Source organism: Castor canadensis, chromosome 2 (assembly GCF_047511655.1).
Source record: "Castor canadensis chromosome 2, mCasCan1.hap1v2, whole genome shotgun sequence".
Lineage (NCBI taxonomy): Eukaryota > Metazoa > Chordata > Mammalia > Rodentia > Castoridae > Castor > Castor canadensis.
The window spans coordinates 92450055-92477731 of NC_133387.1; the positions used below are offsets into that span (position 1 = coordinate 92450055).

Sequence of the window (27677 nt, forward strand, 5' to 3'; positions counted from 1 at the left end):
AAACCTCAGTCTTACACATCTGTCCACTGGTATTAGCAGCCTGAGCTAGAATGCATCTTTGTTCTATTGTCTGCTGAGAAAACTGAATTGGAATGAGCACATGGAAGAACAGGCATTCAAGGGTTTCCATAATATGGGAGGCTCTGTTTTCAAAAGGCTGCATGCTTTGCTTGGGTTTGATCGGATTTGTTGGACATTGGTAGTGTAGTTAGGATTAGTGTGCAGAGCGGAGTTCTGCTTTATCTCCCTGGATATTGATGCATTTCAAAAGAAAATGCTTTTAAAACTAAATTAATAAGAGTCAAGCCTGTGCATTGCTGGGAATAGAGAAAAAGGTACAGGCACAGAGACTGGAGCTGCTTGATTATGTTGCTGATGTTTGCATTGTGAAGAGAGATGTTATTACTATGGTCTGTCAAGCACTTCTTCAGACCCCTGGCCACAGAATGAGCCATTTCTTCCCTGTGTGCTGTTGATCTCTGGGAAATGTGCTACTGGACTATGTCATGTTCCTTCTTTCATGAAATCACTCTCCAAATTGAAATGTGTGTTTTTAAATTAATTTCAGAGATGAGTTGAAGTGCAATCAGAAGGATTTCAGCAGTCAAAAAGCATGCTTTGAAATGACTCTGTTTTGTATTCTTTCAAACCTCTGAAAACCAGAGAGGGTTTGCAAAGTTATATTCAAGAATTGGCTGTTTGCCAGGGAAGGGATGCTCTGAACTCTTGCTTTGCTCCCTGGGGTTTAATTTTCTTATCCTGGTGATGAAATTTTCAATTTTGTTGGATAGAAACAGAATGAACAAGAAGGCAGTACTATAAACAGGCAATGGAGGAGTAGCATGGGGAAAGAAAAACTCTTTGCCTTTAGGGACCCTCCGAGCTGCAAACTTGAAAATATGTGTGGCAAGAGGGAACCCAGGCACAGCTCAGGATTCTGATCTTTCCAGACACAAGAAGAAAGACACTGCCTTCAGATGGGGCAGAGAGCGGGGGCTGAACTTGGGTTTCCATTTCTGCCTAAGATTGATTCTCTTGTCTGTGTCTGCTGTTTGAGGCTTCATCTCAGTTGCTTTTTATAAAAATGTGATTTCTATCCTATGTGCACAAAAGTCATAGCACACTTGGGATCTTCTATTTACAGTCCACTTGAGTTCAAAAGAGGAAGAGAGGGAAAGGGGATAAAGCATTCTCGTCAGGTTTATAGAGAAATGTATGTGAAACAGTTGGACATAGGAACTTTTATTGATTTGTCCTTTTAAAAATGTCCTTTTGACAGAGGAGAGTGCTGTGCATCTTCACATGGCTCTAAAATGGAATTTGCTATGTCCTGTATGGGGATTTATGATGAACTGATTAAGAAACAAAAGAGCTAGGAAGGTTTTCCCTGCCCAAGACTCAACGCAGGCAAAAGCGATTGGGTGTCTGAGAGAGAGATACCTCTACTCTGTGTCCATGAAAGAAACTGGGCACATGCCTAGGAGGAGAGGCAATGTTTCCTGACTATAGATGACAAGGCACTGACCAGGTCAACAACTTATTCATTGGCTGGTGACCTTTCTGGAGATACAAGCTGGTCTCTGGTCCCAAGCGATTCCAGACGGTCAGATACTTGGAGAAATCCACTTGATCAGAGGTGCCTGTGTGCATGTTAACTCTTTCTGTGGCTCTCACTCTGCTACCCACCCCAAAGCATGCACAGTTTTGAGGAAGTCTGGTTTTTAGCAGATGTGCATTAGGTGACAGTCGTCTCATTAGAGTAACTCTCCCTCCTCTTTTGGCCCCTCTCTCCCCCAGTAGTGTCACACTATATAGGGAAGTGGCACCTGTTGGCAAGAATGAGAGAAGAAACAGCCTTTTATGGAATCAGTAAAAATGTTTTAAAAAATATCTCAAATGGTGGTTCATAACCTATTTTTGGATCATGTAACTCTGTAAGAATGTGAAAGCTTTGAAACCTCCTCCCTGCTCCCAAGAAAATACATTTTCATAATCCTCTAACACTTTGATGCTAAGCCATTTCTGGACAAAGGAAGATCCCTGTCCTGGGGAAATAGCTAAGAATTTATCATACCCTGAGGTTCATCATCAACTTTTTGCCAAGTGGGTCCTAAATACTGCTGCAGCTCCATCTCAGTCACTTGCTGGCCTTAGCAGTGACACTGAGATCTGAATGAGGTCCTGAGGATTCACAGTTACTACTGGAATTAAGAAGTATTGAGGTTGGGGATGCAGCTCAGTAGTAGAGCACTTGCCTAACATGCACGAGTCCCGGGTTCCATTCCAGAGTTCCATCCCCAGGGTGGTTATCTGACTCCCACACTTGCCAGTTTGGTTGATGACATGAAAGCTAGGGGACTTGAAGTGAAAATGTCTTTCAGCACTAGAATGAGATCTGTACCCTTGTAAATATTCTATTCATTGCTGAAAGAGAAGGCTTCTTCCCGCTGCCTCTGCCTGGCATTTGTAGGATGTGACATACTGGAAAGACTCATGTAAAGGTAAAATAAAATCAATTCCCTTAGGTTTTCAAGAGCACATCAGTTACCTGATACAAGTCAAAGAGAATGTGAATATATTGAGTCAAATCCAGTCCTTGAAATTAAGTATTGAGAGTTTGAATGATAGAATCTCTCAGTTCTCCCAGCGATTGGAATAGAATCAATCACAGCAGCAATAACTCATCCGCCTTGAGTCTTTTTGTGTGTGTGTGCCTGGCACAGTTCAGTGCTCCTTATATGTAGAGATAATAACTCATTGAATTGTCATAACAGTTCTAACAGGACTATTTTTATGCCTACTTTATAGGTAAGGAAATTGAGCCACCAAAATAGTAAGGAACTGGCCAGTAATTATCCAGCTAGGAACTGGCAAGCTCTTGGTTGGTATGTGCTCATTGGCTTGTCAGTCTGTCAGGCCACAGGTAATTGAATTAAACATTGCTAAGTGGAAAAGGAGTTGGAGTCTGTAAGGGTCTTAGTAGCAGGTTTTACAAACATGGGTTTTTTGCTATGTCTGCCTAATATTATGCATGTTCTAGTATTAAGCTACTATGCATATATGTGGAAGAAAATTTTAATAACTACATAAAACATGTCATTCATCCTCTTTCTAAACTACTGTTGCCTAATGGAAATACAATAAAATATATGCAAATTTTTAAAAAAATTTTAGTAGTCACTAGTCATCAAAAAATTTTTAAAAAGGTTAGTTTTAATAATACATAATATCTAAGTCCCTGTGACTGAAATGTTATCATCTCAACATGTAGCTACACAATTATTAACAAAATATTTGCATTGAATTTTTCATGTTAAGTCTTTGAAATATGACATGTGTTTCGCACTTACAACCCAACTCAATTTGGATACTGGATTTTCACAGGAAATCTGCATTTCAAATGGTAGATTCACATATGCAAGTTGCTCCACACATAACTTACAAATTCTTCAATAACTGAATTGAATATCCATTTTTAATTCTAAATTAGTCAAAATGAAATGAAATTGGAATTTCAATTGCATGGTTGATCACACTAGCCCATGTTTCAAGTCCTCCACAGCTCCATAATAAGGGGCTGCTCAAGGAGTTTTCCTCAGATACTGGACCAGTTACTTCTCCGTCATCAAGCCATGGCACTTCTGGTCTCTTTCCCTCCCTGAGGTACCTGGAAGATTGTTTTAGTAACAGAGACAGAAAGAGAGCATGACTATTCACAAATGTGTTATCCTTTGCCCTTACGACTGCTTGTGGCAGACTTACCATGTAGCCAAGTCTTGATTTCTCCACTGTACTGTTTAACATGGGGAATTAAAAGGTGTGCTATTTCCTGTTGCAGAAAGTCACACATCCTTCTGTGGCATTTTTCAGGACCTGAGTATCTTGGCCCTGTCATTTACTATGCTTTGAAGCCACCTCCCTTGCCTTAGTTCGTTTTCTGCTGCTACAAGAGAATATGCAAGACTGAACAATTTATGAAGAATAATTGCATTTTTAACAATTTGGAGTCCAGTGTGAAGGTTCCATAGTTTTGATGCATCATATCATGTTGGAGGAAGTCACATGAGAGAGTGTGTGAACTCAATTCTCTCTTCATTTTATACAGCCACTACTCCCATCTTAGGGGTTTCACTTTCCTGACCTCACTTAACCCTAGTTATCTACCATATACCCCACATTCAAATAAAATATGAATTTGGGAATTAAGTATTCAATATAATGAACTTTTGGGGGACACATTCAAACTATAGCATCTCTCAGTTTAGTATGGATAATAGATTTAATTTTAATAATAAACAATGATTGAGAAGATAACTCTGTTACAAACAGATGATTCTTTATGAAGACAAGCATAAATTAAAGCCAAGGGGTAATGTAACGTCTATCAACTTATTCATATCTACAAATTTTGTTTAACTGGAAAATAGTAAGTAATTGTTTTAGTTGATTTGGTCTTAAGGTTCTTACCTTCAACATCAGATAACATCCTATTTATCTGCTCCCCAAAAGATTTTTTAAATGTAAAACCGACCTTGAGAAGTAATCAGTCTTTTAAATAACTGGATCAAAATCATGGTTCCAGGCCTTAGGAGCATCAAATCTCAGCCTCCTAAAGATGTCCAAATGGATAATTTCAGACAAATCTGGCAGATGAAAGGATGAAGCTTACTCTAAGCTCAGTCCTCTCAACTTTCTGCAGTAAAGAGCTCCATTCCAAATTACACAAAACACTGAGAAAGGACAGAAACCGCATATGGTTGAACACCCTCTGTAACATCAAGGATGCCTTCTGGTCCAATGGTTCCCATTTCCTACATGTTGGACAGAACCCCCAAAGAGAACGCCTTGTGGCTTAAAACTCAGCAGGTGTTTGTTGGAGTAAAGCATGTGAGTTCTTTATGACTTCTCTATTTTCACAGCATGACTTAACCTTCTTTCCTGAGGAAACACTTCTGGCCAGCCAAGTAGATTAGATCATGGGTAGGGTTGAATCTTAAGTTTGAGATGACTTGCTTTGCATATATTGGCCAAGCCAAGAACTAATACCTTGAAGCAGTTTGGGATTTCAGTGAGTGAGAGATACTGGGAGAGAACTGTACCTTTCAGGAGTAAAATTAGCATTCTAATAAGTATCTTTGAGGGCTGAGGCTGTATCTCAGTGGTAGAGTACTCACCTCACATGCATGAGGCCAACTGTTCAATCACTAGCATTGTAAAAAAAAAAAAAAAACACTTGATTTTTGAAGTCTGCTAACTTGCTATTTTAAGCAAAGGATAGTCTTTAAATCCAGAAGTAGAAAATTATTCCTATGGATGACAGAGCAGTAATCTGTAATCTGAAGCCTTGGATTACTGTTTCTAGTTTAGCAACCAAATTTTACAAATTATTTAACCTCTGTGTTCCTTTGTCTCTTCACATGGGAAAAGAAGAGTTTAGACTCATGACTTCCTATGTCATATATGTGTTAAAGTTCTGAAAAATCTGGGCCCATGTTCCATTGGTCCTAACAATCTTTTCCGGTATACCCAGAGAGAGCTTCAGAATCCTTCTTAACACAGCATTAAATGAGCCACCTCCTGAAATGTCAGAATTGGCTTACAGAAGAACTGACTTTTCATCCCTCTCTTATGTCCTTTCCCTAGCTCTGTGCCTTGTTCAAGACTTTGAACAGGAATGCTCAAGGAGTCATCATTATGCAGGGTTTGGGTGATAAGACAGCGACAGCTCTTTACTTACCCTCTTGCTCAGCTGTTCCATGGAGGTGTTGCTCTCTGACAGGGAGGGATGCAGCTTGGCACTTTGAGAGCTCACTTTTCTTTTCCTTTGAGCTGAAAGTGATGAGAGACCTGTCAAGGAGAGCTGTTCATTGGCATCATTCCCAGACCTGGAAGCATAATGAAATAAAGTTTCATTCCTACTCAGTTGGAATTCTTGCAGCTGAACATTTAAGATAGCATCTGGAGCGATTCTAACATCCACTTGCCTGGTGGGAAAGAAGCTCTCATCAGCTAATGGAACTTGGGCCTTAATACTGGCAATCCAAGTCCAGGCCCCTTGGAACAACTCAGCTCAAACTAGAGGAAGCTAGGCCACAGTCCCAGCAGGTGAGGTGGAGCTCACCCCTGCCCAGTGTGAAATCTGTCTTGCAGAATCTATATCCTGTGCAGAGATTGACGCTGAAACAGGAATTGGTTTGAAAGCCAACCACACTGGTACTGTACCTCAGCCACTTAGTGTTAAGGACTCCCTCGGCGTGCTTTTAGAACCCATGATGGTAGTGGCAGGACCATGCCCTTCTGCTGTGGAGAATAATGGGGTAAGGCATAGAAGCCCCATTCTTGATTCTATGAACCTGGTTCAAACATCTCTAAAAAACAAATGCCAGAAGATTTGCAAAGAACACCTTAGGTGCCGTCTTTCTGCCCTGTAAAATTTCCTGAGTACTGAGTAGATGGATTGTTTAATCTCTCTGAATCTTACTTTCCTTACCTGTAGAGAGAGAAATGAACATACATTCTTGTGGGGTGAATGAAGAATGAAAAATAAGTAAGAATGATGTCTGTGTGAGTGAGTAGTAAGCAGTAATGTGCCATGTAAGGTGAAAATAGTGTGATTTACATTTGCAGATAGAAGCTATTTTTCATATCTCACAGAATGGCTAGTTCTGCTCTTCTGCTTTGGAAGGGTCTCTTAGCTCTCAGTTCATTCTCCTACATCCTCAGACATGCCCCAACTGAAATAGCACTGCAGTCCTCCCAGAGAGAACAGACACCACACTCATACACGTGAACCTGGGTCAAGTGGCCGCTTGGCCATCAGGTAAGATTTAGGTTTTAGTATTTTTCTTATGAATAAAATATTGAATATATTACCCTATCACATTAAAATGTTTAAAGAACACGTATATTAACATACTCCGTGTGCTTTGTGGATTGTAACGTAAAGTATTACTGTTACTTCAAATTTAATGTCTTCTAACACAATCTTATTTGATGAGTGGAATTTGTCTCTGGAGTCAGAGTTTCAGAAGCTGCAGAATGGTGATTACAAGTTCCTGATTTTTGGAAGCCAGTCAGTATTAAATAATATTGTGCTTCTAGGGAGCTGCCTTGCAACATTCCAAAAGGCTGTGACCTGCTGTGAATAATTGGTGGCTTTTACATTTGTAAGCCAAGATGCTCTTGGTCTCTGCACAGAGCCTATGAATCTTTCTTGATAGCCATGCCTTAGCCATCCTACCTCAGCTCTATCTTTCTTCTTCTTGGAGACATAATAAAGGCTTTGAAAACATGCACTTTTAGTTCTTCTGCATGCAGGTTCTCAGCCTGTTCTTAACGCCTTTCTTCCCCACTCCTCCACCAGCTACACATGTCGTACTCCTGAGTTATGTATCCTGTCAAAAGGGGAGAAGGGGTTATTTCTCTCTTTGTTACTCTGGTCATTTCTTTTTACTATAAACCCATAGCATCCTAGATTTGGAAGAAACCTGAACCCTGGAATGACACATAGATTCTAACTGGTGATGACTTGGTCATCGCTGATGGTGGCTACCTAAGGTCCTATAGCTGGTCTCAATGGGCCCATGGACAGGGAGGAGAGGGTGATATACTGCAGCTTCCTTATTACAGGGGAAGAAAGTAAGGCTCAGGTAAATTAATTGACTGATAATATGCCCCTGTTAACAAGGGACAAAGCTCACATTTCCCTGCTCTCTTAATTTATCCAAAAGCCAGTATTTGCTGAAAAAATTTGTCTACCATATATCAAACACTATTTTGGACCTTGGGATTGTGGGTTGTGAACTTCTATGAATTAGCCTGCCTGGAGATTTATTTTTCAGATAAATCTTTTCAGTAGCCTCGACATTGGAACTTTCTAGAATATGGAGACTACAATAAGAAAAAGTTTCAACAAACTACATTTATTTATGTATTCACCAAGTCATTTGTACATTTACTTATGTGTTTGGTCATTTCCATCCCCCTTTAAATAAAGAAAAAGCACTCACTTAAAAAAAAGGAGGACTCTTGTAAGAGCTGTTTGAAAACAACTTGAAAGTAATTAAAGGAAACAAACTGACCAATACCTGCCCTTGCCCTCCACCTTTCTTCCCCTCTGAATACATAAGAGAATTGAACCATAAAAGTCAATTCAGGAGCTGTACATTATGTTAGTCTTACATAGCAACCTACAAGATGAAGCCTGGATGAACCAAAAATTTTCCACTTTAGGAAAACTGTTAGAATTGTCAAAGGAGAAAGAATATGTGACTGTGGTGATCTAGAACTGCTGAGATTCTGTGTCTCCTGTGCAGTAGTATAAATGGCAATGTATATGAATGTTTCATGGCCCAAACTTTGTGCACTGCGGCTAACTGTGTAAAATATAAGAATCCTACCATTGTAGCAAGTTGTGTCTCTCTCCCATGCCTCATATAATTGTCCTGGTTCCCTGTCTCTTGCCTCCAGGCCAGACCAGTACCACAAACACAGGTCCTGATAATGAGAATTGTGCTGTGTTCTGGGCATTTGACATATTCAAAGATCCTCTTAGTGGAATTTCCCAAGTCATTTTTTTAAATTCTTAGCATATATGATTTTTAAATTACAACATGGGATGGTCTGTCAGACAAGTTTTTTGGAAGAGTATATCTCCCTATTCTCAAAGAATGGAGGGTTAGAATTAAGAGACTCCAATTCTTTGTTTATCCAAGGTGTTAAGAGCAATGTTAAGAGGTATTACATTCCCCTTTTGCAAAATAAAGAAACAGACACATAGAACATTAGCCTGTTATCTATCTAGTAAATAGCAGAGTGAAGTTCAAGTGTCTGACTCACAAGCCCATGTTTTTGCTGATTTCAATAGTACCATAGGTCGATTTGAACCTAATTGACTAGAAAAGCAGCATTCAACCTGGGTGCCCATTCTCCTGAAAGGTATGAAGACTATTCAAAGAACAGAGTGTCATGGATGGATAATTACAAGGTAGTCTATCTTGAGATAGCACCTGTGACTTTTACAGCAACCTTTTTTAGCCATTCTTCTCCTCTTACCTCCATCAGACCTTATTAGGTATATTGTCCAAAGGATAGAAATCTTCTTTGAGAGCCAAGCAAAAGGACCTGTGGATGGGTTCTTTAAATAAGGATTCATAAAAAGATTCCTGATCCCAATCTCATTAAGCGGTACATGCCCAGTGAAATATTTCTCTTAGGTTTAACAATCATTTATCAAAATGTGTAATATATTTATGTTTAATTACTTATACTAATAATAATTGTACTATTCAATGTATTCAAGAAAAAAATTGTTAGAGCCTTCTATTCATAGCAAATGTGTTTCTGAATTGGGTTTTAGTATGTATATTTGTTTCGGCTATATATGATAGGATGGTTAATAGTTGACTTTTAAGCATAAAATGATATAATAAAATTCTGCAAGAGTGGAATCAAGGTAGGAAGGGAAAAATTGAAAGTAGAAGAGGAATTTGAGTTCTAAGACAGGCTTTGGCCAACAATGTCATGTGGGTCAAATTGGGCCCACTGCCTGTTCTTTTAAGCAAAATTTTATATTTCCATCCATCTATGCATTATCAATGGCTGCTTTCATACTCTAATAGCAGAGTTTAATAGCTGTACCAGATTGCTTTAAAAGCCTTAAATATTTAGCATTGGAGCTTTCACATAAAATGTTTGTGGACCCTTACTCAAGGAGTACTGTTACCATGTAGAATTTCCAACTATGTAAGAAAAATGTATCAGTGTCACTTAAAAGAGTTAACTATGGATCTGAAACCACTCTTGCATGCATATGCAAGGACACATTTAAGAGTGACATGATAGTTTCTTTTCCAAATGCCAATATCGTAATACACTGAAAATTATATTACTTGAGATTATTTCCATTTCACTGAAAAATTTCACCTGTTGATTTAAAAACATGTGAGGGGTACATAGATTTTAAAAATAAAGTTTTAGGAGAATACTGCATAGAAGAAGGCAAGGTTAAACACATGGCTTTCACAGATCGAGATCTTCTTAAGAATGAACAGGAGCTTGTTTCTTTCTCCTGCATCAAATTGAAGGTTATGTGAGTCCCATGGCTCTCACAAAAAAGCTGATGGAGACTTGGAACTCCAACAGGATGTTGTCAGAGTGTCTCTTAAATTCAGGGCTAGTCATACAGATCAGAAAACTTCTTCACAGGATGGCTTTTCTTATGGCCACTTGGAGGGGAAGTGCACAGAGTCCTCCAGGATGTTCGAGGCTAGCCTTCATGGATGCCCCACAGGGCTGACCGAAGCCATGGGCATGCACTGGCTGCCCTGACTGTGAGTTGCACCACTCAAGTCAACGTTTCAACCTACTTAGAAATTTTGGTGCATGTTATGGGTTGAATTGTGTCCTCACAGAAAATAAATGCTGGAGTCCTAACATTAGAATGGATCGTTTTTGGAGATTAAGTTTAAATGAGCTCATTACATGGGCTCTAATTTAGTATGACTGATGTTTTCTTTAAAAAAAAAGGAGAGGAAAATGTGATGGAAGAGACCAACATTCATAGAAGGAAGATAATGGGAGGAGACAGAGAGATCATGGCCATTTGTAAGCCAAGACAAAAGCTCTAGAAGATATTCTTCCACAACAGGAACCAACCCTACTGATACCTAGATCTCAGATTTCCAGCCTCCAGAGCTATGAGGCAGTGAATTTCTATTGTTGAAGTCACCAAATGTGTAATCTTTGTCATGACAGCTCTAGAAAACTGATACAATGTACTCAAAGCATAAGCTCCTTTAATGACCTTTTTTTAAAATGGCCTTACCAAAGCCCAGTGATTTTTATATTTATTATAGCTATGCTTTGAAATTGCCACCTGACATGCTCAGGACAAATTGGTCCTGGCCCCTGGTTTCCCTCCTTCTCTTAAGAGCAGAGTTCCACAGAACAGTTAAGGTTAAAACTGGAGCCAGAACACTTGGGTTTAAGTCTGACTAACTGGGTGACCTTGGCCATGAATGAACTCATTTGCAAGATCCAAGAATAATATCTTCCTCCTTAGATTATTGTGAGGACCAAGTGAGTTAATAACATGGAAAATACTTAGTGCACTAGGTGTGGTGGCCCACATCTATAATCCCAACACTCTTGAGGAAGGTAGTTTGCGAATTTGAGGCCAGTCTACAATCTGGGCTATACAGTGGGTAACAGTGAGTTCCAAACCAGCCTAATGAGACCAAATAAACAACCAAGCAGACGTGAAGGGAAGGAAAGGGAATGGAAGGGAAGGGAAAAGAAAAGTGTTTGGCATGTAGTACACATAGTATATGATCAGCAGTGAAGCCTTTGCTGTAATTATTGGAAAACTCAAAAGCCTCTGTGCTTAAACCCACTCCAGGCCAATGAATGACCCAACAAGGACAGCCTATGTGTCCCCTAGGATTCTAGAAATCTGATTTGCAAAATTACTATATAAATGTTTGACTTTTTTTAAAATCTCTGATTGTCTTTTCTCTTGTTTTATTCTACCTTATTCTTAGAAAGGCTAATATTTGGGAGTAGCTCACATCCCTTATTAATCTTTTTTTTAAAAAAAGGGATCTGCTCTGGTACCAGTTGGCAGTTAGATTTCATCAGTCATTTGAGATTATGGATTAACTCACTCATCTTTTTACCCTTGAAGCTAATTAACCATTGGACAAATACAGCTAGTCACAGAGGCCAAGCACAGCTGACCAAACACATTTCAAGAGTAAATTTGGTGGGTAAATAACAGCAGGCTTAAAAATCTTGGCAATATTGCTTTTCTGAATCACTGGAATCCCAGCAAGAGATAGAAGTATGATGAATGCAACTCAAAACAACAGGAAAAATGTAACTAATTAAACCAGCTGTTTCTACCCTTCCTAACTTTTCTCCTCCCCCATTTAAAATAATTTTCTTCTCTGTGTCCTCAAATAAATGGCCCAGATAAATGGCTAAAGCATATCCTTTGAGACACCTTTTTAATAGACATCTCTCAAAGGGGGGCTTCCCTAGATCTCCAGCTAGAATGTCTGTCATTTTTCTCAAGTTAATTTAATTACCACTACCTGCCAAGAATTTCCACACCACCACAAAGCACCTTAAACAGTTCATACCTCACCTTGGTGCTAAGGCCTGCTAAATACTTGGAGATAATTATCATATCTTCTTAGAGTCTAGTGAAGCTTAATATTTTTAGAATTCTAAAATTTGTTGCTGGAGAACACCTCTCCAGGTAGTGCTTTTCAAGCTTCCTTAGACTGAAATAATTCATAGGTGCAGCATCACCCATGAAGTGTAGGGAGGGCGTCTCGCCCGTGTGGAGCCATCCCTCTGGGAAAAGCAGCAGAAATGGCATGGTTGGCTTGGCTGGGCACCAGGGAGCTAGAGTGGCAAGGCTCCTGGCCTCTCCTCTGATGGCTAGTCACATGGGCAGCCTCACACAGAGTATCTAGGTTCTTCTAAATGACCACTGCCTTTTCCTGATTCTGCAGAGCAGAGTTCGGGAGGAGCAGGAATTGACCAGTACTGTCTGAAGAGGTACAGCTACATACTTAAATAACTCACGTTTTCGCTATTGTTCCTGCCTTAAAGAAGACAGAAAATAGGAAAGTATTTCGGTCTTCCTTCAGAAGAATAGTAATGCGTGGTCATTATCACTTCCGTGTGTACTCACTCATTCAACAAAACCTTTCTCAAGTGAATACTAAGTGCTTAGCACTGCTCAGGATAGAGCTAGCTTTCTCAGTCAGGGATCTGAGAAAACAGCAAAAGCTCAGAAGGTAGTTAAAGAGTCCCATCTAGCATCCTAAGCCTCAAGTGGACTACACTTCATACTCAGATGGACTCCCAAACTATGCGATCGTGTCTGTTTCCAGACAGCATCTGGATAAATAAGTTGTGGTAATATGAATTTATTATATAGAATGAAGTGCATCTATATGTATTTGACATGGGAAACTGGCAATTAATATTTCAGTGACCAAAGAAGCTAGCAGGACACTATACAGCATATGACCCCTGTGTATATTTTAAGCCTATGAAAGTATTTGTGTGTTTGTATATACATGCAAAAAGTCTGGGAAATGAATATGACACTGTTACAAGTGGGGAATGTTGGAGAATGAGTCTAGGGAATCCAGAGAGGACTTTTAGTTTTAGGATGACATTTGTGTTAGTCAGCTTCCCACCACTGTAACAAATAACCACGATAATTAACACATAAGGAGGAAAGCTTTATTTTAGTTCATAGTTTTGTTCTGCTGGTCCAGTTGCTTTTTGGCCTATAGTGATGCAGCACGTCCTGGCAAGGAGTATATGGCAGAGCAAAGCTACTGACCTCATGGCCAGGAAACAACAACAAAAATTCAGGAAAAGGAAGAAACCAGAGTCTCAACTCAGTCCCCTTCCAGCCTTCCAGGGCACACACCTAATGACCTGACCATACCCTTTTAAAAGTTCCATCACCACCTAGTAGGGCCACAGACTGAGGATCAAGCCTTTACCACATCAACTCTGGGGGACATGGAAGATCCAAACTGTAACAATATTCTTCTGTGCATGTTTTTACCATCACTGTGTATAAACTTTCATACTTGTATTTTAAGATTAATCATCAAAGCAAATTCTTGAAAAATATTTTTTTCTAAAATATTAATAAAATCAAAGCCCTTTACTGATAATAGGAAAGGGAGTGCAGATGTTTGTGAAGGAAGTCTTTTATGCCTTACTTTATTAGGTAAAGGTAATTAGGGTTTGTTTTGGAAATATTTAGGCAGAGATTGTCAACCTTTGCTGCACAATATGGTTACTGGTTGAGCTTTTTAAAAACTGAGGGATCTAGTCCAGGGTCACCCTAGACTTTCTAAATCATAAGTGTAGGACAAGTTGAACCATGTGTGTTTGAAAAACACACATATTCACAGACCACATACTACACAAATGAACCACCACAGCACTTCCTCAGTTGATCCTGCTGTGGACCAACTTGCAGCATAGAACTAAGGCGAAATGAGAAGGAAAAGGAAGCATGTTATGACTGTGATCTGTCTCAGTTATACTTCTTGTGAAATTACAAAGATCTCAAATTGCATTTAAAAACAATATGCAATCATGTACCTCTCACAAAACAATAATTTAAATCCTAGAAACAATTAAAAAGAAAGTTTTAACACAAAAAATAAAAATAACAGAAAATAAGAATGGCAGTATGGACGTCATGAAGCCAAAACACTTTTAAATCCAACAAAGACGGTCACTTTATAGATTAGAAGTTGAAGCTATAAAAATAATGATCATGAATCTTCATTCATAGCACAGTGCCATCAGAATATGGGGGGAAAGCTAGAAATGTAAGGAGAAATGGACAGTATATCTGTGACCACAGATTACATGACTGCATATTATCTTAAAAATAGAATCTGTAGAATGCCTTAACAGAACAATTAATAGGTGTCAACTAATAAGGACATAGTGAATTGGTACTTTACACTGAGAGTATGCCTCAGTACCCATGCATTTAAAAATGTGTCACTTACATGGCTAAAGATCCTCAATAAATTCTAAAAAATAACAGCTCTTACATAACTACTGGATCAGAGAAGAAATCCAAACTACTACTATAGACTCTAGAAAGTAATGACAGTGAAAATCTGGCATGCCAAAACATACAGGATACAGCCAAAGCTATCTTCAAATGGTGCATTTATAGCCCTAATGTTATTGTTTTAAAATTAATTTTAGGAAGAATGAAAACAAATGAACTCACTCTAACTCCTGTTAGGAACTACCACCAAAAGCACCCAAAGAATACAAGAGGAAAGATAACAATAAAATAGGAAATTAGAAAATAAGGAAATAAGAGAATCAATAAGTGAATCCAAGAACCTATAAGCCCAGGTAGATAAGACATTGACAGATTTATTAAGTCAAATATAGAGGAAACATGAATTAACGGACAACTGAAAATTATATGAATACAAGTATAGAGATGATTAAAGCATTATTAATGAGTATCACAGGTATCAGTATGTCACTGTGCTTGTCATCTCAATTAGCATATATACAGATGCACATATGCACAAACAAAAATAACTATAGGCTACTTACTTTGTATTTGGACAAAATATATAAATTGCTAATTAAGTAAAATACCATACTTTGCTTCTTGAGGTATAGATTAGTAAAATCTTTCTCAAAATGACAGTTGATATCAAGAACTGAAAAGTTTCTCTGATGGTTGACTCTGGATTTTCAAATCAAGGAATTTATCCTGAGAAAATCAGATATAAAATACATATTCTCTGATATTTTAAGAGAATGTCATGGGAGTGTGCTAGTGATATTAATGTTTGTGGCAGGAAATAAAATAAATAGAATGATTTCATCCAGAGCATGTAATTATAAACATAAATAATTCTGGAAGATACACCACAATGTTAATACTCAATTATTTGAGTGTAGGGGTTGCAAGCGATTTTTAACTTCTTCCTTGTATTTTTGTGTATATTTCAAATATTCTTCAGTTAGATTGTAGTATTTTTGGAAGTAGACAAATTACTAACACAAAAGAGGAAATTTGATATAAAAATAATAGGGAGGTTTTAATAACAGAAAAAGCACATGAAAAAAAAAAACTGTGCAAGTCATACCAAGACTGAGGGTGCCACAAAATCCTAATGTTCCTTGGGTTGTTTGTGTAGTTTCTGTTTCCCTAGAAGCAGTATGGCTGAGAGGTGAAGCTAAGACACACTCTTTTTCCAAAACCTGAGATCTAATGGAAGCACTATGGCTGAGACATGGAGCTAAGACATTCTTTTCCCAATACCTGAGGTCCTTGGTAGCCCCAGTGTTTTCATTGAGTCTTTTATCCCTAAGAAGTCAGTCTGCTGTTCATTGCCACATGCCTGAATCGCTATCAGGAACGCCTTTTGGTATTACCCACCCGGGAACAATAACTTCCACTTCCTTTCCTCCTTTTGTGTATCCTTTTTTTTGAGTCTGGGCATCTGCAAAGCAATGAGCAACACCCTCCCTTTCCCAGAAGCACAAAATTTGGCCAACACTCCCCCTAGTGGCAATTTAAGAAATTTCCTAGAATGGCCTACTCCAAAGCCAGGGCTAAGAACCAATGCCAGGCTCGGTTGGTTAATTGGGGCACTTGTTAATAAGACATGTGGTGAGGATCCAACTCAAAAGGATGGCCCAGAAATCTATGTTCTTTTTTTAAAATAAGCATCACAGGTGATTAAACTATTGAAGTTTGCTGCCCATTGACCTAGATTATATATTCCTGTGTGTTTTAGAAAAGAGAGGGAGTGTAATAGCTTAGTATTAGTGCCATGCAAAAAAGACTTGTGAAAACACTAGCTGACACTTTATGCTACTGAAAATGTACAGAAGTGTGGATTCGACCCAGACATTGTTGCTTCATTGTTCTCTACACACGTTTGTAAGCATCCTCTCCACCTTGGACTTTCTCTCCAGGTGCCAGCCAGCCAACCCATTTGAGACAGCCTTCTGACTTAATCAACATGCTGCTTATCATGTTTTCCAGATGGCCAGTGGACCTCTTAAATAAAATCACCCTTAATTCTAACTGGTGTTTCTATTCTGGTCCCTTTTGTAGAATAATTTGTTTTATGGCCACAGTTTCTCTTTCATTGTTACTCTGTAGTCTTTGGTGACCTCTTTTTACCACTTCTTTGTTCAGAACTGTCAAATGACACGTTAATTCAATTCATTGATGTTAACCATATATTCAAGGAAAAGGAGAGTGTGCATGTTGATATAAACACATTGCCTTTATCATTTATCATTTACATGTAAAGTTTACAAATGAGGTCTGCCAGCATTACTGATTGAGGAAGGAAAGAGCCTTTCTGTTGTGGGATCACAGATTGGTAGTTTCTTCCTACTGCTGATTCTGCCTCAGGAAGGCATGTCCCTATCATAGGAAACAGAGTTATTTAGGACCAGTATATGTAGACCAAATTCTCAGGACTTTCACAAACCATGGTCTTGATATCAGTGCTACAAAAGGATTCCAAATAAAGATAACCTTCACGCCAACCCATAGACTCAGGGCCAACTGCCATTCCACAAATGGTTTCCAAGGTATTCAGTCAGGTCATATAAAAGTGACATTAAAACTCAAGTTGGCGGAATGTCATGGTGGGATGACTTCCGCTATAATGAATGGCTGAAAGGAGACAAGGTAATGTAAGATTTGAATGGGGCTGCAATCTGAAAAGAAGGCAGCCAGAGGTCCTGAGAATTAATGGAAGAGCTACAGAAAAAATATGGCTGTATTACACCACGCACTCCCCTCGTTTCCTTTCTGTTGCCTGCCTAAGATGATTTGGACAACTTCAAAAATAAACGAAGTGTATTCATTTTTCCTTCAGAATTTTGCTTTGAAGGCATTCTATTAGGAAAAAAAAGTGAAATACTAGCACTAGCAATATGGGACAATCAAGACATGAAAATGTAAGAATTATGGCCAGCAGATATATTCTTATGTCGGGGGATATGCATGCTTCTATTTAGGGCCATGTCGTGCAGGTGACTGTGCTGCTTCCATGCAGTGTAAATGATCTGTGAGGTGATGCCAAGGAAATGATGTTTGGAATGGGTTTTTGGTCCTGTTTGTACCTTCCCACTGTCATCTTTATGGACTGCAACATACAGTGGTTGGGATTGGGTTTTTAATAGAAACTTGATGCCAATTTTCAATACTGACTAGAGACAGAATTCTTTTGCAGACCTATCATTTATGTTGATCATCACTTTTCACATTTTAGTTTAGTTGCCGAACCTTTATCTCAGAGTAGAGCCCTGTATAGAAAGCAGGTGATGTGCCACTTTGAGGGAAACCAGGTTGGACAGCTCAGCGGTTTTCTTGGCTAGGTTTTATTCTAAGTGTCTCCCACCCTTCCCCTGTAGCCAAGCTGAGAGAGAACAAGGTTTCTTCTCTATGACCTGGGAAGAGGGTTGCCTTTATCATTCATTTATTCATTCTCTGATGGAGTAAATGTTTATTCAGAGTCTGTTATAATAAGCCAGGTCCTCTTCTAGGCACTGGGGGCACCCAGTGAAGTGGAAAGATAAGGAATCTGTTGGGCTCAGGCAGCAGGGAGGCAGCCAGGCAACCAGAGGGTGGTAGTCCCCTGAAGAAGGTGGAGAAGGGTGGGACAAAAAGGATGGGACCCCATGTGGCAAGGATCAGCAAGAAAAGCCCATCAAAGAAGCCCAGATGCTGAGGAAGCATGACCACATGGGGAGATTAGGGAATTGTTTTACCTAAAGACAGTTCCTGAAAGTCCTAAGGCAGGAAAGTTCCAGCAATGGGCAGGTGGCTAGAGCCCATTTGAGGATGTGAGAGCGCTGAGTCCAGGGAAGGCAAAGAGATCTGAGGTAAGCAAGACAGTTAATAAACAAACGTAGTACTACGTGATGGAAATTCCATGGTTTTTGTTTTCTTTTCATTTTGTTTTAGTTGTTAGATTATTTAACTGCTTATAACTAAACTCTACATTTTTATTCTGTCAACTTCCAAAATGGCTTTGAAGTAACTCACCTCCATGATACCTTTGCCCAGATTCATTCAAATAAAAGCTCAGGGAAAATGAAGTAAGTGTGTGGTTTTTTTTTTTTGTTGTTTTTTTTTTCTTTTATTATTCATATGTGCATACAAGGCTTGGTTCATTTCTACCCCCTAAGTGTGTGTTTTAAATTTCAGAGAGTGAGATTAAGAATTTAAAATGTAGTTCTGCATTTCCTTACAAGTCAGGTAAAAGGAAAACCAGGACTTCCATAATTCTTATTAATTAAAAAGGGAAGCGCTCCCTTCTTAAGGGAATAAACATCTAGAACTAAGTATAATGTATTCCATTGGATCTTCTACAAGAAATATGAATTCTTTTATGAATATTGAATATCTAATATGCATGCCAGCTCTTGGCACTTTAGGGAATACAAATCCTAATATTACAGACATAAATTCTGCCTTCCAGCGGCTTGCAGTTTAATAGAGTATATAACGAACATTCACAAATAACTATACTATGACAGGAGGTATAAATGTGTAATTGGTTTTCAGTATATCTAGAGATGGGCCTTTGTGTAGCTTTCTGTCAGTCACAAATGTTGCATGAAATCAAGGCCCTGGGACATTTCAGGGTGAAGGAAGAGTTAACCAGCCAGGTTTGTAGGTTTTCTGTAATCAAGGACTTAATACACAACACTCAGGGGCAGGTTCTTTAAGTTGTTCCCCTCTGATGTCACTTGTCACAAATGCAGAAACTGACCCTCATTCAGGGACTCTTTTGTCAGGAGCCCAGGGCTCATGTTCTGTACTGCTAATTGAAGAAAAATTGGTTATCAGATGTGTAAGTGACAAATTACATTACGAAAATTGAGTAGTGCTTTTTTTCCCTGTTAAAGTATATGTTTTATGTTGAAATAATTCAAGATTTTGGGTAAAACTGAAAAAAATCTAAGCATCGTAAGCCTCTAATTCATCCTCCCAAAGAAAAACACTGCTAGTACTTTTTGGTCTCTATGCTCTTGAACAATTTTCTATGGGATGTACCACCCCATCAATGGTCTGTGCTCCCCTTTTCTCAGCTGTTTTCACATCAAGACATGCATTTCAAAGGTGCCATTATTAATTGCTGTGTAGCACTCTAGTGTACATGTCAATCAGCATCTATGAGACCAAGCTTCTAGAATGAAGATGTAGGTTACTCCCGGTTTTTCACTATTAGATGCAATACTGGTGCCATTATTCTTTTAAAATACATCTCTTCTCACTTTTCTAATTTTCTGTAATACTTTTATAGAAGTAGAGAGACCGGTAATTTCTGACCCTAATTCTTATGAGTCTGAGTCACACACATACCCAAAGCTGTTATTTCAGACCTTCGCTCATTGGCTCTCACTCCAGATCATGCTATGCTATCTTATTTGCAGAAGGAAGGGAGACTTGGAAGCACCTAAGGACTCTATGAATTTTAGATTCTCATTTGTTTTTCCTTTATTCCCACTAGTGCCTCCAGTAATGCCCTTAAATCAATAGTCCAAGCTAGAGCATGGGAGGCTTTTCAACTCCTTGTTTACTTAACACCTACCACGTCCAATTAGTCACCATGTTCCTAACTTCTGCCTCCTAAAAGATGCCCTGAACTTGCACACTTTTCTTCCTTCCACATTGCTCATCAGGTTCTACAAAATTTCCTACTCTGGGTCACTACAGAATTTCCTAAATTCTCTTTTTTTGTTGAGTTTGGCTCCCATCCTGATCTGTATCACATCCATTCACTGTCAGTCTCATGATGTGATGGCCTGCCTCAGAGTTTTTAATGGCTCCGAATCACTTTCTAAATAATCTTCAAACTTCTCAGCTTGCCATCCAGGCCTTCATTTCTGGATCAAGTCACTGGGGCTGAAGTCTGAGAACCTGTATTTTTTTTTAAAACTCCTCTGTGACTTTAATGCAAGCAGCTGGGCTTCCCACAGGTCCGAGACATGCACAAAGGAAATCCTAGCCTGTTTGGAGCCCTCTCTAAGGAAGAAGGCCAGCTACAGCTGGAACCTTCCTTCTGCTGTGGCGTAAAATTATTTGGCACATTGTGGTTATTTTAGGAAAAATTTCAAAAGCATTCTGCCTGTTTGAAAGTATAGATTAGAATATCATTTCCATTTAGGAAGCCTAATTTAATTAAGTGACACAATTTTTGAAGTATGAAAGCTTTTCCAGCCGAATCAGGATTTTTGGACTCTCTTCTAATGCAAAGCAAGTAGTGGAAATTAGAAATTGGCTCTCGGTGAATACTGCTGGTTGCAAGAAGGCCAGAGCAGCAAGTATTGTTCTGTGGTGAAGGGGCAAAGGGATATTTTGTTTAGATCTTAATAAAGAATTATAGTAATCATTTTCAGTTAAGTCATTTGAATTTTAGGTTCTTTTGGAAAACACCTAAAAAGCCATTTAATTCTTTGTATTTCTTCTAAGAAAGGGTGTTCATACATATCACCAAACTGTTAGAAAAGATAAACAATTTAAGCAGTTGTGTATTTCCTTAGGATTAATGATAATGTGTTCAGAAAAGATATTATTGTGATACTAAAAAGGATATTATAATAATGACATTTGTTTTACTTTATTTTTTATCATATCTTGCACTAGTATTGAAGTAATTTAATGGATTTAAATTTCCTTATTTTTCTACCATGTAATGTGGACACCCTGTAAGATCACTAAAAGCCCTGAGATCACTCCTAAAAAACAGAGATGAAAACCAGGCCCTGGTGACTCAGACGGATTGTGGTTCCAGAACACCTGTGCAAAAGAGTTTGTAAGACTCATCTCAGTGAGGAAAAAAGCACTGAGGTTGGTGGTGTGCACCTGTCATCCTAGTGACAACAAGAGCATAAAATAGGGTCAAGGTTCAGACTGGCCTGGACAAAGAGTGAGATGCTATCTCCAAAATAACCAAAGCAAAAAGGTCTGGAGGCGTGGCTCAAGCAGTACAGCCCCTGTCTTGTGAAGCTCTGAGTAACCCAGTACTGCCTAAAAAAAAGTAGAGATGACATTTAAAACAATTTTGGTTGTTTTGGTAGCTATAATTTCCACAAGGACATTTTCTGATTTTTTCACAGTTCTCCCAGTTCCAGGCCCATGGTAGACACAGGGAAATACCTGCTAACTGAATACTGGCTTTGCTCAGAGGGAAGTATGTTTAGCACACTCTTTTAAGGAGGTATAAAGGGAGGGAGAAATCTGGTCCTTGACCTGAAGGAAGCATGTGATAGCAGAGAATAGCTTTTCATTTTAATCCACCTGATTTACCAAATTATTATCATGCAATGTGCCATACACATTGGAAAGTAGATTTTTCAGTAGAAAACCTATTCCGTCTTAGATACCTATCTTTTCTCATCACCCTTCATACATATCAATGAATGCATTCCAAAGTTTTCATTGATGTGTATGTCAAATGTGTGCTTTGTGGTGGGATCGTATATCATTGTCTCCAGATAGGTCAAGAAACTTAGAAAACAGTTTTCAAAACCATGGGTAAAGAATTCAGGAAAGACAGAGGTACATGAACTACATCAATGTTGCTCAAAATGCTTTTAATAACAGTATTTATGAATACCTAAGATATGCAAACCGTTGGCACTTCAGGGGATATACATCCTAGTCAGATATAATTCTGCCTTCCATGTTGGGAATTAGCACAATGCAGCCCCCCTGTACAGTGAATATGTACTTATAACAAGGAAAATAAATAAGTTCTGCCTTCCAGGAGCTTACAGTTCAATAGAATATGTAACAAACAGTGAGCTCTTTATAACTGGTGTGCAGAATGTAAATCAGCCATGTCATAGAGCACAATGCTGAGTTTGGCTTATGTATTTTTCCCAGTAAGACTTTCTCAATGAAGGAAACAGTGAACTGAGTTACATTCTCATACAGGCTTTTATTCAGTGCCAGACTAGACTCATAGAATTTGTGGACTAGCACTAATCTATAACCAGGCATTGAATAGCACTGATCTTTGGCAAATCTTACCTAGTTCAAAGAATCTCCAATTTGCCTTTTAAAGGTCTCAATTTCAGTTTGTTGAATGGTTAATTTTTAAATCTAATTCTTATTAGAGGTAGCATCTGGTAGTATCTGTGTTGTGGGATGAACTAAAGAAGGTTAAGGGATTACGACTGGTGGGACTGCTTTGCAGCAGAGGCTCACAGATGGTCCTCTGAGGAGGTGACACTTGAATGTGAAGAGTCAGCTACAGAACTATGCTGGGTAGAGCATCCCAGAAAGAGAGAAGAGCAGGCTTTAAAGTGCTGGAGGTGGCAGCAAAGTTGGTGTATTAAAAAAATTAATTTAACTTAATTAATTAATAAAAATTGTAAAAGCAAGCTGTCATTGTATCTGGAGGACAAAGAAGAGATCAGCAGGGAGCTGGATGAGAGAGCTGGCTAGGGGCAAATTGTGCAGGGCCCTGTAAGCCATGTTCATTCTGAGTGAGCAGGGAGCCATTGGAGGGTTCAGTTAGAAAAGGCACATGATCTGACAGGTTTTAAAGAAGTGCTGTGCCTGAAGTAAGGATGAAATGAGGCAGGCAAGCAGACAGTTGCTACAGATTATTTTAGGAATGGATAACGGCTTCAATTATGGTGGAAAAATTGGGCATGGTGAGAAATCCTCACATTCTGAACCTTTTGTAAAGGCAGAGCTGATAAGATATTCTAGCTGGGCACCATAGGTAGGGAGTGAGGTGGGAGAGAATGAATGAAGGCAAGTACCAGTCTAGATTTTGCTGACATCATTAATGGAGATCAGAAACACAGAAGAGGGAAAAGGTTTATGTGATGCAAGAGGAAGAGCAAGTTGAGTTTGAAGCTGTTGGATATGATATGCTTGATAGACATCCAAGTGCAAATGTGAAGAAAGCAGCAATGGATGTGCACTTGAATTGAAGGAAGGGGTTAGGACTAGAGTTATAATTTAGGAGGTACTCATACATAGATGGTCCTTAATCAGATCACTTAGAGAACGAGTGAAGACAGCAAAGAGGCCCAAGGACAAATCCAGGGCACTTCAACAATAAGAAGTCAGGAAGCTGAGAAAAGGGAAGCAAAAGAGGCTGATTAGGAAATACCTGGGGATAGGAAAAATAAAAGCAAAGAAAGAAAGGAAGGAAGGAAAGAAACAAAAGAGAAAGAAAGGAGGGAGGAAAAGAGAGAAAGAAAGAAGGGAGGAAGAGGGGGGATAGAGAGAGCAAAAGAGAGAGAGAGAGAAAGAAAGGAAGGAAGGAAAGAAAGAAAGAAAATTGGTTTTCTGGAGGTCATTGATGACTGTGATCACAGAAGTTTCATTTCTAATTCCATGCTTGATTAGAGAGGATTTCTTGTGATTGGTTTGAGTTTCTTGGTCAAATGAGAGTCAAAGTCATATAATGAAAAACAAGAAGGAGAGGGGGCTGGAGATCAGTGAATATACAAGAAGCCAGGCCATACTCGTATGAAGAGGAATCATACAACTAGATTGAGAATTCTCTTGGTAGTTAAGGTCATAAATTTAAAATGAGAACAGACTATGCCTTTGCATACCTTTCTTCCAGGCATATCCTGTTTTAAGCAAGGTGAGTATTTTGCTTGGCAAGTATGATGGAGGGAAGAGGTGCTGGGGATTTAGGAGTCAATAGAAGGGGAGTGGTTATAATTACAATGGAGTAGAAGTTAGGTTAAAAAATGAAAGCAGAGATGTGCATGAGTTGACTGACAAGGAAGAGGTGGTGACATTAAAAGTCACTAGGATCAAAGAGTTTTTGAAATGGAAATATTAGAAAAAGTAACTTGGAACGACACAGGTAGAGGTTGTAAACTTGAGATCTTAATAGGATGCAATCACAGCAAAGGGTAGCAAAGGAGATTGTAAAGAGGCAGATCATTGGATTGAGGAGGCAAGGAATTGGAGGACTCGTTTATGAAGATATTGGAATTACTAACAATGATGACAAGTAGAAAGAAGGGCAGAAAATATCTTCATTGAATTGTTGCATGAACAAGAGAAGAGTAAAGAACCTAAAGAGGGATGGAGCTATAAAATCTGATGGCAGAGCCTCCAAGAAACTGGACAGAGGTGTTACGGAGTCACCCCTGGGCTGGATGGAGTCCTGGCTTCCTGTTTCCGACTGACGTACACAAGAATGAAAGATGGAATGAGCTCACTCCAACAGGGTTTTAGCGAGAGTAGGATACTCAATACTAGACAGAGCTACTTGTTGGAGCTGTTCTCTTGGTGGTTCCAGTGATAAGATAGGAACTACTGGAAGAGAGAGTGATGGGATTGGAGCAGTAGCCACTGTACCATGAGGACTTTGGAGGCCAGGAGCAAGGATCTGGCAGGAGCTGCAGATCTCAAGGTATTCTGCCTCAACATTGAAGTTCTTGGAAACCACACTCCTTCAAGTGCAGTGTATATCCTAGACTGAAAAACTGCCTGTGGAGCTGGGGTCTTTGCTACGTTCGTTAAATGCTGCAGCCTATACTGTTTTCAAGGAGAGCACTTTGCATTTACATTGGATAAGAGCTGGTACCATCTTTTCCACAGAAGTAAGGCTCGCAGCTCTTAGACAACTTTGGCTATGTCTTGGGGAGATCACAGTTGGTGGGAAGTCAGCAACATTACCAGAGAACATAACTTGAAAATGATATTTTTCTTTGATCACCACTGAACATTTTAGATTTGGGAGAGTTATACCATCACAGGAGTGATTATTCTCTAAGGGCAATACTTGCTTACAGGTGAAGCAGTACTTGCTTTAGCTAATGATTTCCTGCCAGTTTTTCCTACATTATAATCAAACCCATAGACCACTCATTATTTACTAATTTATTATAAGTTCAGCTTTCTTGCCTTTCCCATTTCAAAGTAGTCATTGAAAAATTGCCTAACTGATGACTTCATGTAGGAAAAACATGTTTTTGATTATGGTCTTTCCAACAACTTCTAAAAGGCTTTGTCACTACTGGCTGTCATGAGATAGTCTCACTGGGCAGTCTTAAAGTCTAATTAGTTTTCTTACATGCCTGGGTGCCTTTTTGAGCTATAAAATAAAATTTACTGAGTAAGGTGACCTTTTTTTTTTTCTATATGCAATATAGCTTACTTCAGAATTGTCCTTTACAAACATATAACACATTGATTGATCTGATGGCATTTGGGTCTAAAATTACTTCTTGGATATAGAAGAGAACAAGGCCTTGTTTTAAAAGTTCTGACTTAATGATTTTCTTTCAAAAATGAGAAGAAGGCAAATTCAGAATCTTGTGAGAAGTATAGATTTTGTCCTGACCTGTTCCTGAATAGAAATGTTTATAGCCTTCAGGATGTCCTAGATAACAGAAAGAGAACAGATATTGAGATAAATAAATTTGAACTGGACACCTATTGTGCATCAGGGTCTGTGCTAAGAGATAGAGGTATAAAAATGAAAAAGAGACCTTGTCTAAAGAGAATGGTCTAGCAGAGGGGAGAGGCATGCAATCCATTAACCCTGCAGAGTTAGCAGAAGACTTAAACAGAGGATGTGGGAACAGCTTGTTGCCTTGGAGAGGCAGGAGAGTAGGTTGGGGTGAGGAGCTGGGAACCCACAAAGAAAGGATATATTTGAGCTTAACATGGACGATCATTAAGAATATACTGTTATGGAAAAAAAGGGAAAGGTTGAGGGGGGGTCCCTCGGCTTCCTAGTTTTCATGTAAATCATGGAACTTGAGATCCAAGATGAAAAATATTTTGAGACGTCTCACAAAAAAGAGAATCTCACAAGGTGGAATTCTATCTTATTTTACTTTTTATTGTTGTTGTGGTGGGGGTACATTGCGACATTTACAAAAGTTCTTACAATATACCATAGTTGAATTCACCCCCTCCATTATTCTCCTTTATTCCCTCTCCCCCCATTCTTAGAATAGTTTCAACAGGTCTCATTTTTTCCATTTTCATACATGAGTACATAATATTTCCAGACCTTGTTCACCCTCCTACACCTTTTCCTTATATCCTCCCCCATCCTACTGGTGCCAACCCCCAGACAGGACCTGCTTTACTTTCCTGTTCTTCATTTTTGAAAAAAAAACAATTTTGTTTGTTTAAGACAGTTATACAGGGAGTTTCATTGTGACATTTCCATGTATATGTGTATAACCCAAACTGGTTCATCCCCTCTATTTTTCTCCTTTCTACCTTAGTCTCTTTCTTATGATGATTTCAACACATTAAAAAATTCTGTATTTATTCTTGTATAGAAAGTACATCAACCACATTCACCTTAACTTCTTTCTTTTACCCTCCCTCTTCTGCTAGTGACTTTCCCTCAATGTGACCTGTTTTCCACAATATTGCTTATATTTTTAAGGGCCTATGTTCCACATATGAGTGAAAACGTGTGGCATTTGACAAGGTGGAATTTTAAAAAGAAATTATTTTAGCAAAATTAAATAAAATGGGAAGAAATATGACAAAGACAAGAAGCACCTGCTGCTTCACACACTGGAGGTAGGAGTGAAGAAGACTCAAGATCTTCTTGTCTAGGGCTCTTTATACTTTCTGAGCTGAACTTCATCTTGATTCCTAAACATGTGGTCACATCACCTAGCAACACTTACTCATTTTGTAAAGTTTTAAGCGTGGAGACAATGGGTTTAGGGTCGTTGTATTACCCAAAACATGAAGACAAGTGGTAAGCTCGTTACTATTCAAAACATGGAGACTCCCATTCACCAGACAGGTCCTCTTATTTTCTGTCTAACTACTCAAGAGTTTTGCAGCTTCTTAACATCTGTAAAGAAAAGGCACATAGGTCCTTTGTTCTTTGTCTCCCTGTTCTTGTCATTTACTTAACTAAAAGGAAGGGTGAGGGAAGGAATGCTTGCTGCTTTGATTTTTAGCTTACTTCACTGAGCTTCACCTTTTTGGATGGTACTGGGGTTTGAATTCTGGGTCTTCTTGCATTTGCTAGGCAGGTGTTCTTCCACCTGAGGTTGGCCCCAGCTCTTTCTGCTTTTCAGATAGCATTTCATGCTTTTTGCCTGGGCCAACATCAGACTATGATCTTTCTACCCATGTCAACTGTGTG

General features: G+C 38.9%; 1 protein-coding gene across 10 annotated transcripts in view; it reads left to right on the plus strand.

The window, feature by feature from the left end:
• Positions 1 to 27677, plus strand: part of Elmo1 (engulfment and cell motility 1) — a 532930-nt gene that overhangs the window by 400325 nt on the left and 104928 nt on the right. The gene's annotated exons all lie outside the window — the stretch shown is intronic.